We start from the raw sequence: 11,648 nt of genomic DNA, 5'->3' as shown, positions 1-11,648 counted from the left end.
GACTGATGGCATTATAATTTATTACAAGTATTTTTTGGTTAATTAATGTTATGTATTCAGGCAAAATAAAACGACAATATGTTACATATACCTGCCGGGTTCATTAAATTGTAATGTATTGCAAATGACATTCTAGATAAATTCCATGTTGATCATGTCGAACAGTTTCACACTCCATTGTACTAAAAATCTCTTTCAAAAGAAGATTTCTATGTTTCGAATAATGAAAAGCATTAATTTGTGATAATACATTAGATTAAGTATAAAAATAGGTTAAATGGAGGAAATGTAATGAACTTATAATATAGACACTAACTTTTAATGACATTAAAAGAACATATTAGGGAAAATATATAAATAGGGTTCTAGATTATATGGGAGGAATTCACAGCACATTATGTACTGCGGACTTCTTCTTTGAAATTTCATGACACGATCAAAATAAAAAGCTTTCATTATTTTTCATTATATGTCGGCTCACAAAAATATTAAAAAAGATCAAAGCAAATACCTACCGAAAAAAAAAGCAAAAAAACCCTTGACTCGTTGTGGATTCATGAACCCTAGGCCTATTTAAATTCATAAAAACATCACAATTCCAAAATACAAATTTCTGTATCATAAGAAGGGAAAAGTTTCTACATATCAAAATCAAGAACTAAACCTGTCTTTAAAATACGTATACAAAGGATGTCGTTTTCAAGAGTTGTCTCCCTTAGAACACTATATACTACTTATAGGACTGGATGTTGCTTTTGTCGATTTCATGATGCATTGTGTTGCTCTTGAGACAAATTCATATTGAATTTAACGCGTATTTTCCAATTCTAGAACTCATGCATATCCAATGGTTTGTTATCCGATGCATTCCTCATCTATTTAATTTTGCTATTTCGTTTGATTTTATTCGTTCAAACACACATATATGCAAAATATCAAATGCATTTAAGACATACGATTATTCTCCTGCGTCCCGAAATACTGAATTTAGGACTTTTAGTTGTAAATTATGTTGCAGAAATCACAAGGCGTCCTAACTGTGACAGTTTATAGTATGAGTAATTACAGACAGCATAATGATGTACCGATTTCACTCGATGTAGAATTTCAAAATAAAACCAATCAGTAATATCAACTTGTAGGTGGATGAACATTAAAAAAACCCAGCTTAATACTTATACCTGTACGTTAGACACACATGATATTAATCACTCTCAAGCATATCGGATTGGAAACAGAATAAACAATAATAAACTGTGTCATACGGCTGGTTCGTCCTTAATGAACTCGTTAGTGATGTTAAGAACATAAAGTTTTGATAGCGAAGAGACGATTGAAGAAATTCAAAATAGACCAGAGAAATTTCAAATTTCCAAATCTAGGTGAGGACATGCATGAGTCCAACAGTTCATTAAATTAATTAAGAAACATTGCAAACCAATTTTGAATGGGCTGTTTTAAATCGGCGAGGACAGGAATACACTATCAAGCAATAGATTGTGATACAAAGCAGGTAGGCACAATATGGTAATCGATACCATGACAGTCTCTGAGGTAGCTATTATTGTAAAACTCGAAAACAATCTGATCTAAAAACAAAATACGCCTATCCCGAAAATAAACCTGTAAAAACTTATGAGTAAAAGTGACAGGAAAATACACCTAGTTTGGGAAGAAGTCTTTCTTATAGATATAATAAAATATATAATGTTTGATAGTGGGAATGCCTTTTTCGAAAAGGTTTCTATTGCACGGTAATTGTGTGGAAGGTTCCTTTATCATCGGTCTGTAAATTGGTAATTGATACAGATCATAGGAATTCTTCATTTATCATATAATCTTGCACAAAATAACCTATGGGAGATCATATACTATATCAATTGCATCAAATGTTAGTCACATTCGCAATGACGACTTTCCTAAAAGCATAAGTCTACATTTGCCTTCTATTCAAGAAAACAACCGCGTCTTATTTGAGATTTTCGGGTATCCTTCTAGGACTCGTCAGTGACGATAGGGTCAAAACCAAAATGGCATCCAGGAAAATTAAAATGGAAATATACACTATCTAACTATAGAGACCGAGAATTAGAAAATATAAACCGCGAATTATTTCGAGTTTTTCGGGTATTTCTTCAAACATTTATTTAACATTGCCCAAACAAAGCTACCTGCTGACAGCCATGGTGAATTGGATAAATGACAACAGTGACGTCGCCATGACTGACGATAAAAGAGTGTTTCAGGGATACTTATAGTTGAAATGATAATAATAAGGCAAATGTTGTTAACATTACTGGCTTAGCGTTTATACATTCTACAGTAAATATGTATTAACACCTTATAAAGTAAACATGTAGTTACATACGGTAGAAAAAATATGTTTTTACAGATTGTACAATAAATAGGTAAATACACATTTTATTGTGAAATTTATGATATACAATCTACAAGACCTCAGTTATAATTTACAGAGGATAAGTAATATGATTTGAACTATTCTTGTGATGGTCGGGGATTTTCATGACTAGAATCGGTGTGACAGACGTTTACTATAGAACCGCTATGCGATATATTTACGATAGAACCGAATTGATAAACAGTTACTTTAAAAGACAGACATTTACTTACTGAAGTATCGCTATGGCAGACAATTACTACATAACCGCTATTATATACTATACAACTTCTATTGCAGAACCGATATTACAGACGTTTGTAGAACCGACTTAGCTTACACTTTCACGATGGAATCGTTACGGCAGATATTAACTATAGAACCACTATGACATACATTTTCCTGTAGAACCGCTAATTAATCGATTACAACCATTTTCTGATAATTACCTGTTCAATTTCAATGTACTTTTCTGATATTGATACATTGTAAGATTAACGTGGATGGAGGGTTGTGGAGGGATCGAGAACGGACGAAGTGTGTGATGTATCGCTTTGCGCATATGTTGAAAGAGTTTGACAACTATAGGGGTCGGATCCAGGTGGAACTAAGACCACAATTAGCTTCGCTATATGTTTCATTGTAACATTAAAATTCATAATAAATTCCCAAAATCTCATATGCAACTTTCCATCTCACCTGGCCAAGACCAACATCTGAGAAGCAAAATATAAAAGTTTCAACCCAGCATGTTGGGCATTTTTTTTGGAGATAGCTGTCAAAATGTGTCACCAACGTGGATTATATACATCCGGGTCAGGGGTAGAGGTCAAATCAGGACTCCTCACACAGGATCCTAGAGCACAAAATACATGATCAATATTATTATTTTACATCACAAAACCTAGATTGACATCTCTACTATAAATCCACATTAAATTCATCAACAAAAATCAAGTTCAAAGAGGCATTTGATTTATTTTCCTGAAATACATACATTTTTGAGGGGACTTCATTCGTGGGGCCTGAACCCGGAAGTACTTAATTGTGGTCTCAGTCCAGGTATGCGTCTCCAAGCAGATTACAAACTAAAATGTCGGCACTTCCTTATATACGATTATAGGGACATACGTAATCATAGGGGAATGTCTAAAAACGATTTCGTATATTTATTTAATCTCAATTGGAAGCTTTTTAACTTACCGTGTCAGCTTTAACACAATGTATTATATACACCATGTTTTGTAAATCCGAACACTTGAATTTACTGTCGTAGATGTACTATCGAAAATATACATTGTACAGTTGATATTTAATTTCATAATTATGTAGTAACACATTCTACACTAAATATGTATTAACACATTCTACACTAAATATGTAGTAACACATTCTACACTAAATATGTAGATACACATTATACACTAAATGAATAGATACAGATACTACACAAAATTTGAAGATACACATTCTTCCGTAAAATATGTAGTTACACATTCTACACTAAATATGTAGACATTTTACGAAAATTCTGTAGATACACATTCTTCGGTAAAATGTGTAAATACACATTGTTAAAATATGTAGATAAACATTTTACAGTAAAATATGTCGTTACACAGTCTACAAAAATATGTAGCTACATATTCTTCAGCAAAATATGTAGTAACACATTCTACAGTAAACTGGTATTAACACATTGTACAAATTGCACAAAAATGTTTTTACACACTGTACAGTAACTAGGTAAATATACAATCTACAGTGTTCCATATATCATTAAAGAGGATGAGTATTGTGGTGTGAATTATCGCTATCCGGTACATTAACTTTAACATTTACTGTAGAATTTCTATGACAAACGAATCTATATGACAGACATTTACTGTAGAATCTCTATGACAGATATTTACTGTAGAATCTCTATGACAAACATTTACTGTAGAATCTCTATGACAGATATTTACTGTAGAATCTCTATGACAAACATTTACTGTAGAATCTCTATGACAGATATTTACTATAGAATCTCTATGACATACATTTACTGTAGAATCTCTATGACAGATATTTACTGTATAATCTCTATAACAGACATTTACTGTAGAATCTCTATGACAAACATTTACTGTAAAATCTCTATGACAAACATTTACTGTAGAATCTCTATGACATACATTTACTGTAGAATCTCTATGACAGATATTTACTGTAGAATCTCTATGACAAACATTTACTGTAGAATCTCTATGACAAACATTTACTGTAGAATCTCTATGACAGATATTTACTATAGAATCTCTATGACAAACATTTACTGTAGAATCTCTATGACAGATATTTACTGTAGAATCTCTATGACAAACATTTACTGTAGAATCTCTATGACAGATATTTACTGTAGAATCTCTATGACAGATATTTACTGTATAATCTCTATAACAGACATTTACTGTAGAATCTCTATGACAAACATTTACTGTAGAATCTCTATAACATACATTTACTGTAGAATCTCTATAACATACATTTACTGTAGAATCTATATAACAGACATTTACTGTAGAATCTCTATGACAAACATTTACTGTAGAATCTCTATGACCAACATTTACTGTAGAATCTCTATGACAAACATTTACTGTAGAATCTCTATGACAAACATTTACTGTAGAATCTCTATGACAAACATTTACTGTAGAATCTCTATGACAAACATTTACTGTAGAATCTCTATGACCAACATTTACTGTAGAATCTCTATGACAAACATTTACTGTAGAATCTCTATGACAAACATTTACTGTAAAATCTCTATGACAAACACTTACTGTAGAATCTCTATGACAAACATTTACTGTAGAATCTCTATGACAAACATTTACTGTAGAATCTCTATGACAGATATTTACTATAGAATCTCTATGACAAACATTTACTGTAGAATCTCTATGACAAACATTTACTGTAGAATCTCTATGACAGATATTTACTATAGAATCTCTATGACATACATTTACTGTAGAATCTCTATGACAAACATTTACTGTAGAATCTCTATGACAAACATTTACTGTAGAATCTCTATGACAAATATTTACTGTAGAATCTCTATGACAGATATTTACTGTAGAATCTCTATGACAGATATTTACTATAGAATCTCTATGACATACATTTACTGTAGAATCTCTATGACAAACATTTACTGTAGAATCTCTATGACAAACATTTACTGTAGAATCTCTATGACAAATATTTACTGTAGAATCTCTATGACAGATATTTACTGTAGAATCTCTATGACAAATATTTACTGTAGAATCTCTATAACAGACATTTACGATATAATATCTATGACAAACACTTACTGTAGAATCTCTATGACAAACATTTACTGTAGAATCTCTATGACAGATATTTACTGTAGAATCTCTATGACAAACATTTACTGTAGAATCTCTATGACAGATATTAACTGTAGAATCTCTATGACAAACATTTACTGTAGAATCTCTATGACAAACATTTACTGTAGAATCTCTATGACAGATATTTACTATAGAATCTCTATGACAAACATTTACTGTAGAATCTCTATGACAAACATTTACTGTAAAATCTCTATGACAAACATTTACTGTAGAATCTCTATGACAAACATTTACTGTAGAATCTCTATGACAAACATTTACTATAGAATCTCTATGACAAACATTTACTGTAGAATCTCTATGACAAACACTTACTGTAGAATCTCTATGACAGACATTTACTGTAGAATCTCTATGACAGATATTTACTGTAGAATCTCTATGACAGATATTTACTATAGAATCTCTATGACAAACATTTACTGTAGAATCTCTATGACAGATATTTACTATAGAATCTCTATGACATACATTTACTGTAGAATCTCTATGACAGACATTTACTATAGAATCTCTATGACATACATTTACTGTAGAATCTCTATGACAAACATTTACTGTAGAATCTCTATGACAAACATTTACTGTAGAATCTCTATGACAAACATTTACTATAGAATCTCTATGACAGACATTTACTATAGAATCTCTATGACAAACATTTACTGTAGAATCTCTATGACAGATATTTACTATAGAATCTCTATGACATACATTTACTGTAGAATCTCTATGACAAACATTTACTGTAGAATCTCTATGACAAACATTTACTGTAGAATCTCTATGACAGACTTTACTTTAGAATCTCTATGACAGATATTTACTGTAGAATCTCTATGACAAACATTTACTGTAGAATCTCTATGACAGACTTTACTTTAGAATCTCTATGACAGATATTTACTGTAGAATCTCTATGACAAACACTTACTGTAGAATCTCTATGACAGACATTTACTGTAGAATCTCTATGACAGATATTTACTGTAGAATCTCTATGACAAACATTAACTGTAGAATCTCTATGACAAACATTTACTGTAGAATCTCTATAACAGACATTTACTGTAGAATCTCCATGACAAATATTTACTGTAGAATCTCTATAACAGACATTTACTGTAGAATCTCTATGACAAATATTTACTGTAGAATCTCTATGACAAACATTTACTGTAGAATCTCTATGACAAACATTTACTGTAGAATCTCTATGACAGACATTTACTGTAAAATCTCTATGACAAACATTTACTGTAGAATCTCTATGACAAACATTTACTGTTGAATCTCTATGACAAACATTTACTGTAGAATCTCTATGACAAATATTTACTGTAGAATCTCTATGACAAACATTTACTGTAGAATCTCTATGACAAACATTTACTGTAGAATCTCTATGACAGACATTTACTGTTGAATCTCTATGACAAATATTTACTGTAGAATCTCTATGACAAACATTTACTGTAGAATCTCTATGACAAATATTTACTGTAGAATCTCTATGACAAATATTTACTTTGGAATCTCTATGACAGAACTATGACTGTAGAACCGCTATTATATACTGATGATAACGTTACAACCAATATTTCAGACATTGGTAGAACCGACATACCTTACACATTTACAATGGAACCGTTATGGCAGACATCAACTAATAGAACCGCTAAGACAGGGTTTAACATTAGAATCATTCTGCCATTCTGTAAATTTTGAACTGCAATGTCTCTTCAAATATATGCTAAACGTTAAAATGTTTTAGTTCCGAGATATATCTTTAGAGTTATCACTACCTATAAACATTTACGTAAAAAATGTATTTTTCTTTGAAGAAATGGAATATCTGCGTTACTACTTGTTTACATTAAATGTATTTGTGTTATTTTGTTTTCGCATTGATTCAAACTTAAAATTATATCATCAGCTTACTTAAAAGTATCACGAATGAAGAAAATTATTTGCCATGAACTGTAATGGAACAATAGACCGACAGTCTTTTCTACGGTACGCCACATTGAGTTGTAGCCTCAAAATTATACTCTTGTTTAATTCATTGTAAAAACGTCGGTGGAAAGACCTGTTATTACGTTCCGAACATACTGCTGTCGCCATGTTGGCATAGTAACAGGGCTGTTTTGTCTTCCTTATCAGACGACAAGCGTTTCTAAAATGAATTTTACTACATATTGATAGCTTTTTATTTCAGTAAGGAAACACTCTCTTTTGATATAATGTGTTATTTCTTTCTTTTGTTTCGAGTGTGAGTTTATGCTACAGCTGCTGTGGATGTGGACACACTAGGATTACTGAATACTAAGGTAAGGTATGTACGTTGTTTCATACTTATATCATTGATGGTCTTTATAACAATTAGTAATTAATGTATGGTATTAAAGGCATCGGGGCGATCTTACTGTTTGATTTAAACCTGCACGTGTTTTACGCGTTCCTACTGTGGTTCGAGGCTTGTAAGGAGACACCTATTAAACTCTGTCGTCAGAAAGCTCATGTGCCGAATCCCATTAAAATCCTACTACAGCGCCAACTTCTGTGCAGTGGGACTAAGGTATTACTAACATTAGTTTTTGTTTAAAATTCAAATCTCTCTGGATTCTATTTAGAGATTTTACAATTCTCTTCTGAATCCAAACAAGTGTAATTGTTTCTGGATGTTAATAATCCCTTTAAAGCACAAGGCATGTCACTAAAATAATTATGTACTTTTCATTACTAGAACTCATTGTTTAGCGGGTTTCAGAAGGAAACAATTAGCTATCTGCTTCTGCTTTATTCAATGAAACTTCCTTTCTCCGAGTCGATATTCATTTTACACGCACTGGTTTATTTGGAAAATATTTGGTCAGCGTAAAAAGAAAAAGGTCTAAAATACATTTTTTCAATAAATATAATAAAATAATGTGTTTTTAGAATGTGCTGGTTTTTTTATTAACACATAATACTATGTTTCTCGTATCATGTTTTTTATTGTTTTGTTATCATATTCTTGCCTGTTTGGAGACAAAACCTTTGTTTTATAAACATTACCCACGTTTTCATGATAATAAAACATATTTCATTACGTTTAAGAATATCTTTACGATTAAATATGTGTTTACCCTTTTAGAGTTATATACACTAATGTTGCATTTGGATATTTTAATCACTCTCTACTAGACTTGTATTTGGTTTGTTTTTTAAACATCCTTTCTTTTAATATCGTTGCAGTTTAGTTACTGTTATTGAACATATGTGATGTAACTAACGGAGGAAAGTAATCCCGCTTGTGGTATTCTTTTAGTTTTATAATGACTTTCTGTGTTATCAACACTTTGAACAAAAGCAGTTACCAGAAACCAAATACATACACACCAGTATCCTTTGTAGGATTGCCTAAAGCGAGTCCAAAAACATTATTTCAAAAATATCTTGAGTTCCAATACTGAGAGATATAGTGGATACTCAAAATTTAAACATGTCCCACAGAAACAAACTCGAATATCCATGTCCAAGAAAAACCATTCACACTCACCAATTCTTTGTACTTTTGAGCCAACTGAGAACATCCATAAAACTTCCTGATCAAAAAATGGCGATGACGACAGCGGTCTCTGTTTACTCTTGATGATAATACATTGATAAATGTCATACAGGTACATACTTCCCAGTATAAGTCATGAATTCAAAATTGGAATATAGAGGAAATAGAGAAGATAATGCACGAGAGTTCCGGTCATTTATTAAGTAATACAGATATAATGATATGAAATGTTCCTGCCATATTATTCAACGAGTTTTCATATCACACTGACACGAGTGTAAGTTTCTATTTTTCACAAAACTGTTATCTATAACATAATAAGGGAATATTCAAAATATTCTTTCTATTGACAGGTGAATGAGAACAAGGAAGGTAAGTTTTTCGTTACCGAGACCAAAACATTTATACACGTGTGTTTTACCATATCAATGGCAGGGCTGTGCTACACAACATTTACCAGTTCCGTGATAAATCATAATAACTGTCATACATACTGAAAAATGTTAAATATTGATTATTATTTATCACATCTACCGGAGATCTAGTTTGATTCAATAATATAGATATTAGATGATATCTAAAACCATATTAGATTTAAAGAAATGTCCTAGAAGTGTTTATTTATTTATTCATTTTTTATTTATTTTTTTTTCCCCTGCCAAACTGTAATAAAATAGAGACAGACATATATTTGCGCCATTAAATTTCATAACATCAAGTTATTGTCTACATCATGATGTCACAATTGATTTATGAATGACACAGCCAATGAAACAAAATAACGACATATGCAAAAACAAAAACAAAAAATAAAAAACAAAAACAAAACACACAAGGTCGAATTCACTGGATAACAAGCCGAATATATTATAATGTTATAGAACTAGATATCAAGTTATATACAACTTCATATTTAAATTCATCTGTTAGTGTTTAAAATTAGCTCCTAATTGATAAAATCTTAACACTGAGCTGATTTTGATTGCTATGAATATTCAGGTTTATAATGTATCTAATTGTTTTCGGTTTTTCACTGTATACAGTTAAAGCACCCGTCTCCAGAAACTCAGAAAAAAAAATGAAATAAAATAAATAAATAAATAAACTAAAACCTTAGGCCGTACTTGCAACTATCACCTGTTTTTATATTATCAGGAAAAATACAATAAACACACGTTATAAAACTATTACCAAAACCTCTGTAATATTTCTTATAAACTCACTCAGATTTACTAGCTGCAGATATTTACGAAAATATGAATATACCAAATAAATAGATATTGATATCTTTGATATGTAGCAATAATGTTAAATACATTTTAAAGAAAATGGTGATCAAACTACATCTTAACGCGATATTTAATAAAAACCTTAAGACGGCAGAGGGGAGAATAAAGAGTTGTAGTTTAATAATTTTGCTTAATATTTTTATATGTTCTTTACTACCTGTAATTGTCATAAATATGATATTGCTTAATTCCTTTCAATTACAAAATACAGAAAAGTTTCGGGTAGTAAATTGAGGATGAAAGACTTACTCATGTTTTAAATCAGCTACGGCATACCTGTAATCGCATTCATATGGTCACGTTGACCTGCACGTTCTCTTCAAAGGAAATCTTCATCATGTAAGAACAAAAAATAACTAAAATAGTTAACAGATTGTAGCTGTAATATGTCTGTATCACCACTTATGTGTAAATATAGTTTTATGGCTGTCATCTCTGCCATAATCGTAAATGTTTAAAAATTGACTTGAGTTCGTCCAATGGCTTCACCACTCTAGTCTATGGAATATTCTGTACAAAGAAGTTCCTTAGCCCTAATTCTTCAAATTTGTTTTTTTGTTTTTGTTTTTGTTTGTATTTTTTTGTTGTTTTTTTTTTCCAGAAAACAAAAAGTAGTATACGTAGATATCAATGATATGGAAATAAAAAAGTGTTGTTGAGAAGGCTCCAATGTCACATTTGATTCAATTATTCACATGTCGTCTGAGTGTGTCTTCTCATTAACATCAATGATAATGAAATAGTGGCTGTGTATTTAGAATGTTTCAATGTCATAAATACTACAATTAATTGTATTTTGACTAAGTGCACCTTCCGTTTTCGATATTTTGTATTAATTATTTCATTTTGTTTTATTTATTTATCTATTTACATTTTAACCTTTTTATATCTCGCTAATTTTTTTCACAACTTTGGTCCTCGACTCCGCTGACGATTCATAGAAGGTTTATCCAGTTAGATGTTAACGTCTGTTATTA

The sequence above is a fragment of the Pecten maximus genome, chromosome 4, assembly GCF_902652985.1.
Source record: "Pecten maximus chromosome 4, xPecMax1.1, whole genome shotgun sequence".
Lineage (NCBI taxonomy): Eukaryota > Metazoa > Mollusca > Bivalvia > Pectinida > Pectinidae > Pecten > Pecten maximus.
Note: the sequence above shows the minus strand (reverse complement) of the source record.